Below are 8,208 nucleotides of genomic sequence, written 5' to 3'. Positions count from 1 at the left end.
CTCTAGGATATGAGGAAGATGTCTGAATTTGACTCAGTAATATTGTAGATCATAAATTTTTTAAAACAAAGCAGAGAATTATGAGATTCTTGTAAAATGTGTTTTATACAAAACTAGGCAAGCAGCCTTTAAATCATAAGGAAACCAACTAAATTTTTCTTTTGTTGAGCAGAAAAATGTTACAAAAGGTATTGTTAAAGAAAGACCCCTACCTTCTGAAAATTTAGATGCTCTACAGATCAATAAAATAATAATTTTTTCATTCACATGTTGAAATGTATTAAACTTAATTCAGTATGCTTGTAAAGATAGGAAAAAATTTTCTTAAAGTAAAGATGTTACACATTGTTAGACTAGCTTCTTCCTTAATCAATACTTCAATTAATTCATGTCTGCATATCATTGCCTTCTTCATCAGATATCCAAAGCTCAAGATCTGAAGCATCTAGGATAACTCACGTGTCTTTGAACTTTTGCAGTGTAGGATATCAGGTTCTGGTATCTTTATCAGAGCAAAATTAATAAGAGCTTTCTCAGGCACTGTACATAAATTGTTACGGTAACTGGAGCAAAACAATGCAAACAGAACAATTTTTGTTCAGTAGACCTGCATTTGAAAGTTTGAGGTTTTATAATGTTTGCTGCTTTAGTTCCCTTTCTTCTCTATTCACCTGCAAGTTTGATTACCTCACAGTGCCATGGAAATCTGTATTTTTACGGTGCATTTTTTTTTTCTACGAGTCTGATTTTAGAATAATGGTAATTCCATATACTTGGAAACTTAGACAAAATGTCAAGGAAAAAAACTCACTTCCTTGAAAAGAAAGGTGTAGAAACAATCGTTGTAAGTAATTTGTGAGTATTTGTGCTTGTCAGGCATTTTTTTTTTCTTTTTTGATACATCCACTGTGTACCTAAATATATGACACTTATTAAAACCAGCTTCATTTATGTCCAATGTAGTGGATAAATCAGGTTTATATCAGCAGTTATGTGTTAGATACTGGGAAAAAAATTATCCTGGCAACACAGTATTCAACACTATCTGCAAAACTGCCATGAATTCAATATTTAACGTGCACTGAATGCAGTTCCACTTTGACAAGCTGGTGAGCAGGTTACAAACTTATTTGCGAGCATGTCTTTATATATCCTAGTCACCTCTTCAGACTGCAACCAGTAGCCTATAGATTCCAGAAATATGGGGAGAAAGTGGCCTCAATCAATGTGGTCTTCACAAGAATGTGCAAAAGCAATCCTATTTATTGCCAAAATCCCACTATTATTCCTTTTTCACACAATGCAGTGTGAAGGGTGGCTGATTCTAGGATACCAACCAAGACCTCCAGGATTCATCAAACCCTCAGAAATCAACCAGTCCAGCAATGAGATAGATTCACTTGCCTGAGATAACCCCAGCAAAAATCAATTCAATTCATTTTCAAAATTTCCAGTGAAAATTTCGGTACCTTTTTACTGTGATGTCATGTAGGATAGTGACAAAATCATTCAAACACTTCTGTTTCTCTCTACATAACATCTATTTCCTCTTCCCTTCAAGTCAAAGAATGAATTTCGACTCATTTGTCATGATCTGGAAAAGCCTACATTTTCTTTTTTTCTGTCACCTCATTAGCATTTAGTTTTCTGCAAATCTTTTCTCATTGGTTTAAGAATACTTCAAGGCACTTGAAGTACACTGATTTATCCAGAATTTCTCAAGATATCTTTTTTATTCTTTTAGATTCTGATTTTTTTTCAGCCCAGGGATGCGTTATCTGTTCTTAGAGAAATTTTAAAGATAAACTTTGATCATTCAAGGAGTGCTTTGGATAGCTTATCAGACACAATAATCAGGCTCTCTGAACTTGCATGCCTCTATGTTATCTCAAGATTCTTTAAACTCTTCTTTCTGTATTTTCACCTAAATTTCTACTCAAATTTTAAATTAACTTAGTGAATTTGGTCACAGTTCACTTTTCCTAGAAAGACTAAAAAAAAAAAAGAATGTTCTCTGTATCATTCACTATTTTCTTTGTTACACATCTTTTCTTGTGCTCCTTTCTCACTTTCAATATATTCCTAAAGTTTTCCTTATGATATTTTGTCTCTTTTAGATTGCAAGATATTCTTTTCAGTCCTTACAATTTTAGTCATGACTACTTGTACTATTCCTTTATATGGTCTTTAATTATGTTACATATATGTTATGCAACCTGATTTCCCTTATGCTTGTTTTATATGAATCATATCTTCACTCTTACTTCCAAAATACTTATTATTTACATATTGCTGTAGAGTAGTTCAGCAGAGTAGAATTTTATCAGTGTCTCTGATCTTGCAATATGATAGCAACTCTCAGTTTTGCTTTTTTAAAAGTTATTTTATTTTATTTTACTTATTTTATTTTATTTTAATTATTTTATTTTATTTATTATGAGCAAAGGAACCCTCAAACTATATTTCTAATTAGAGTATAACAGCTCAGAGATGGATGACTTCTAGGTTGTAAATAATATTTTGTTTTAATTCAATGATTTAAATCAAAAAGACAAAATGGTACTTGCAAACTATAGTTTAAGGTAAACTATAGGAAAGGAAAAATACTAGAAAGCTTGAAGAAGAGCTCTGTTCTATTTGTAGGACAACACAATTGCTGAGACAGTAATAGTGATTTATTTGGTAAAACTAATGCATTTTTGTGAATATCAAGAATGGTTATAGGAGTTGCTAAAATATTCTAACTTGTCTGCGAGCAAAAGGATTGCAGTAAGGGCATTCAATTTCTTTGGGAAGCAAAGAACAGAACATAGTTACTAAACACAGGAAAAGATCCTCCAAATAAATCTAGAAGGTCATATTTAATAACAGACTTAATTGAATATAAAACATCAAGAGTAAAGGCTCAATGGTTATGAGAGTAGAATGAATATACTGGCATAAGTTTTACACAAGTATTAGATTTGGTGTGATGGATTCTAAGATAATATAAAAAATAAGAATAAAAATAGAGATCTGAAATTGGCAATTAGGGTCACATTCTACTCTTGGACTTAAATGCACAACTCATATGCAAAGCCAAACAAATTAAAATGTTTCTCTTGGTATTTAAATGGGAGGTGTATCTGATATCACAGCATAGAAGAATGGAAGTGTGCAAGAAAAGAGGAACAAATGACAATTCCTCTCTTCCCTCTTGTCTCTTCACAGTCACTTCAGTACAAAGGAATACGTGTGTATTCACAGTCACCCCTAAAGTACTGAGATCAAGGGACATATTCAGGATTGAGAATTATACTATTGCAGATTTTAAAATTTTCAAACAGGAGCATAGTTCAATTCCTAAATCTTTTTCACAGTAACTTAGAGATTTTGTTGATTGGTCTTTTTTTTTTTTTAAGGAATACAAATTAATGGAGAACAGGCACAAATATTTTTCGGTGAAATTGTGTGCCAGTGCCTTTACAGCTATCTTCACAAATAGTGAATGGTCTGCATGTTAACTGCTTTCCACACAACATCATCACAACAACAGCAACTGCATGTCAAAGAGAAACAAGTTGCTGTAAACAGGGACTGTGATGGGAAATGGATGAGAATGTTATTATTAACTGACGTTTAAATAATAAGACTATATTACTTAATGCTTTTTGATTGCTTATATGTATTTATACCTGTATGTTTATATGGACGTGCCTACTCTAGTTTTAAACAATGCTGGTAAAAATGCAGCTGCAACAATATGAGACCAAGCACAGGCTCTGAACTACATCCACGTCCTTTACACCCTCAGGAAAAAAAAGTTCCAGCTCATCAGCTGCTTCAGGAGAGCTACACAGCACAGGACAGCAGAGCTCATCAGTTCTGCCCTGCAGCTCCCAATGTAACCTTTACATCTGATCTCCCACACTCTTTCTGTACCTTGAGGAAAGTGATGGTGAGTATGTAACTTTAGGATTACTTATAAATATACTTTTTTTTGCAATCTTAGTTCATTCAAACTTCTGTGGCAGCATTGCCTCAGCAGACGACAGCCTCCATCTCAAAATGCTTAAAGGGGAATAAAGAAAGTTCCGGAATCTTGTGAATGATTTGAAACATATTGGACAAGTCCATTTATTGCCCTTAACTGAGTTTGGCAGAGCCAGTGACTGGGCAGTAGTAGGAAACTGAAGAGGCTGCAGACATAACTGATATTGAATTAATTTGTGAATGGACATGCAAGATAATGTCAAGTACTAGTATTTCAGATGGCTTCAGAAGACTGATTGTAAAATTCATGGTGTGGTGAGTTTAAATTCACACAAAATGCTTATTTCCCACTATTAGCAAGCTTAGAAAAATCAACCAACGATAACAAAAGCTTTGCGATCTCAATCTTTCTTGTGATATAGCTCCATCATAAAAAGTCTGAAGACAAATTACCTTCTCCTGCAGTTAGAGAACTTTCTTATAGTATTGACTTCATCATGAAACAAGTTACACCCTTGTTTCTGGTGTGCAACTGAATGGCCTAGTAAATTACAATTTAGGTACAATTCTACTGATGATACAGGTGTTAGAAGAAATAGGACTTAACTAAATCCTTTCTAAATGTGAGGTGTCAGCAATAAAAAAGGAGGGGGGGAAAGTCCTTTTTTTTTTTTCTTTCTCAGCAAATGTAGAAAGACATAACTTTTAATACAAAACAGAAGCTGAACTGATGAGTAACAAAAGAATGAGGGCACCTGCGCTATCATGGCATGTGATTTTTTTCAAAATATATTAATTTCCCTGTCAATCATAGATATAATATTTTTATTTATAGTTCTCATTTGTTCTTCAAAAGATACAGAGCATCTAATTTATTATGAGATGGAGCATTTTGTTTTTAAATTAACAAATAACTATTCTGTTAAACTATCTCGTTAAAAGTAAATTTTTTCGAGTCTAATCTTAGAATTAAAAAAGCACAATTTCAGTGTATATTCTGAGAGATTATTTCCATTTCTTGGTTCTTATTGGTTTTGGCAAAATTGTCTCAAGAAAAATGACAGGCTGCTCAAAACAGCAAGAGAAATGAAGGATTGTTTAATTTTGAAAGTTTAATAAAAGAGGCCCAGATTTTTGTTCCATTACATCTCAGGGTCAGAATCAACACATTTCTATTTTGGTTTTCATAATCAGCACATGTATACTGATAAGACCAGCAAGTCACACTTTTATTCTGTCCACACAGTGAGATGTCGGGATGTGTGAATCTAATTTGCTGTGCTTTCCTGACCCTAGGCCAAGGCAGCAATTTTTATACCCACACTGCAGAAAAGGAAGAAAAGGATGAGAGCAACAGTAGGGAAACAATCCATTTCCCCAGCTGGAACTGAGGAGATATAATGCCCTGGTAATACAACCAAGCAGCTTCTAGACTGAATCTGGCCACTGTCCAGAGAGCTACAAGTAGATTTATGGAAGCAGAATTCAGTTTGAGATTAATATAGAAAAACATAAGAGTGGGATTGAGTTGAAAGTTAAGATACATAAATTTGTTTTAGGCGCCTACACTTCCATTAGATTATACATATTTGTTCAGGATAGCCAAACAAAAGTGGCAGAAATGAAGCAAACGTCCCTTTCTGGAGCGGTGGTCAGAGGCCAGATGCAGTAACATAGGAGTAATGAAGTGGTCTTGAATGACACCAGATGTTGAGGTTTAGGAAAGAGGATCCCGCCCCCAGTCTGCACAGCAAAGGGAGGCACAGCCAACTCCTTTCTTTATCTCTTCCTCTCTTGCACTTGCTCTTTCTCCCTCTCACCTTCTTCCCCTATTTGTGTCAGAGAAGTGAAATGGTTTCAGATATGGCAGTATGCAGTCATAGTTGGACGTCTCTTGTACTCTCTAAATGAGTCAGAGGTGAGAAAAATATAACAGGTATATTAGTGCGTGACAAGACCCATGGAGGAGTCGTGCAATATTCTAGTCATATACAGTTGGGGAAAATTAATTAAATTTATTGCCAGTAAGAAAAAATTAAAGTCGAGTGGAACGGTGAGAAACAAAGACAAAACCCTTCTAGACCCCCTTCCTCCCACCCCACCCTTCCCAGACTCAGTGTCATTCCTCTATTCCCAACTCTTCTTTAGGATTTATTACTGGATCATTTTTAGTCCTATCACAGTTAATTACCTTAGCTGGCAATTTGAAAGATTTCCAATGTAGCATTGAGAGAAACAAACACTGTAAGCAGTTAGGATGCTCTGGGATCTTGAGAGTCTGAGAGTGATTGCACTGACAGACATAAATAGTGAATAGTGAATTCTTGAATAGTGAAATTTCAACACTCTAAGAAGGGAATAAAAATTTTAATTTCTATCATGTAATAGGCAACATAACAAAAGTATGGCATTCCTTGCAGAATAGAATATATTTCTATGTATTTAGAATTTTCATTGACCCAAGATTCTTCAGTGAATGTTAGTAATTCACCCAAATCCTTGGCCATTGCCATTGTCCTTTGTCTGATCTAGCTTGCAGATGCACAAAACTGTGTACTGAAGTTTAAGTACATGTACCACTCCAGTAAGAACAGTATTTGATTTACATTGTATGAAAATTCCCTCATACAGTGCTTTTTGGCAGAAAGTATTATTTGCTCTCTCCATTACTTTTAAAATGTTTTTGCTCAAGCTACCTTCCTCTGGGGGTTTTTACACACTATGTGTGCAACACCTGAAGATAATAATCTTTTCCAGGGGAAAACAAACAGATCAATGGATCTTCAATTAAATCTTATTATCTTAAAAACATATAAAAGCTTTGGTTTTTTAAATATTTCCTGTGCCCATCTGTTGGTATCTCATTGCCAGAAGAGTTTATCTACTCCTCCTGATTATTCCTCACCTGAGGTAATAATCTTGTTTCTTGATATAATAATTGTTTTCACAGCAACAAATTTTGACGCCAGAGACACATCATTATTTGGGTTAGAGGAAAAGTATCAGAAACCCTTGAATTTGCAAGAATTGAAAGATAGAACTTGTTTTCATGTAAATACCTCACGATTAAAAATGTATAAAGAAAAGGTTTCTACCATAATCTAAAATGAGACATATTACTTCAAAGTACCTTTCACCATCAATGGTGAGCTTTTCAGGTTACACACCAATCAGAACCTACTGTTCCATTTTTTGTAGATAAATATTTGTAGGAAGTTAAATTCTCATGAGAATTAATGTATTTCTAATAACATTGATTAAAATCTTCAGTAAATGCAGTTGAAAATAAAAGTATAGTTATATTTAACAACAATAACAAAAAAATTTACATATGCTGGTGGCTGTAGGTTTTAATATTTTACACTTACACTGTACACGCATTTTCAAGTATGGGAAACACTTAGGTATGTATTCCTATGGGACACTAACAGGATGCCATACAGTTAGAATACATTTTCTCTACAATAACTACAAATTTTAGGGGGCTTTTCCAGGTGTAACACTTGAGAATACAGAACTCTTACCTGATAAGTGGTTCTGTAATATCACAGTGTTTTCACAGCATATATAACAAAAGAAATATACTTATTTAAAACACTAGAAAATATCTTCATGGTTTTGTTTGTCTTGGATACCAAATCATATTCAATTTCTGGAATTCACAGGAATGAAAGAATTGTTTAGGTTGTTGCAGTTACTGTTTTAAAGGAGTAACAACCAAATTTCTATTGTAATCTGAGACTAAAGCTCTGTTTAATCAATGACCAATTCAAGCACAGTGGCTTATCAAACTGGAATAATAAATGATATGGTAGCTTTATATTCAGTGCCTAAGAAGTGACTCAGAAGGCAATTCTTTGCTTATCAAAACACACATCACATGATACAAAATATTGATTGACCGTCTGAACTAAATTAAGGAATGGCTGAATCAATCAGGATGATACACAAGTTATTGCTTTTCTAGTAAAGATGGCATGCTTAACATCAAAATACAAAAAACTTATGTCCTCTAATAATTAGTGTGGAATGAGATTGTGTCATAACATCTGGGATAGTATTTTTATTATTTTCACAGTCCTCAGATAATTTTTGTGTCACCTACAGCAATCAAAACTTACTGAGGGCAGCCCCTCCTAAGGGGAGGGTATCCCATCAATTTTCCTTTCTATATTGAGGATTTCCAAAATGGATGCTACTTTGCCCAGCGGAACTGCGTCGCTCTAATGTTAAGCT

The sequence above is a fragment of the Chiroxiphia lanceolata genome, chromosome 3, assembly GCF_009829145.1.
Source record: "Chiroxiphia lanceolata isolate bChiLan1 chromosome 3, bChiLan1.pri, whole genome shotgun sequence".
In the NCBI taxonomy this organism is placed as follows: Eukaryota; Metazoa; Chordata; class Aves; order Passeriformes; family Pipridae; genus Chiroxiphia; species Chiroxiphia lanceolata.
The sequence above is the reverse complement of the archived record's forward strand: the minus strand, read 5'-3'. Positions refer to the sequence as shown.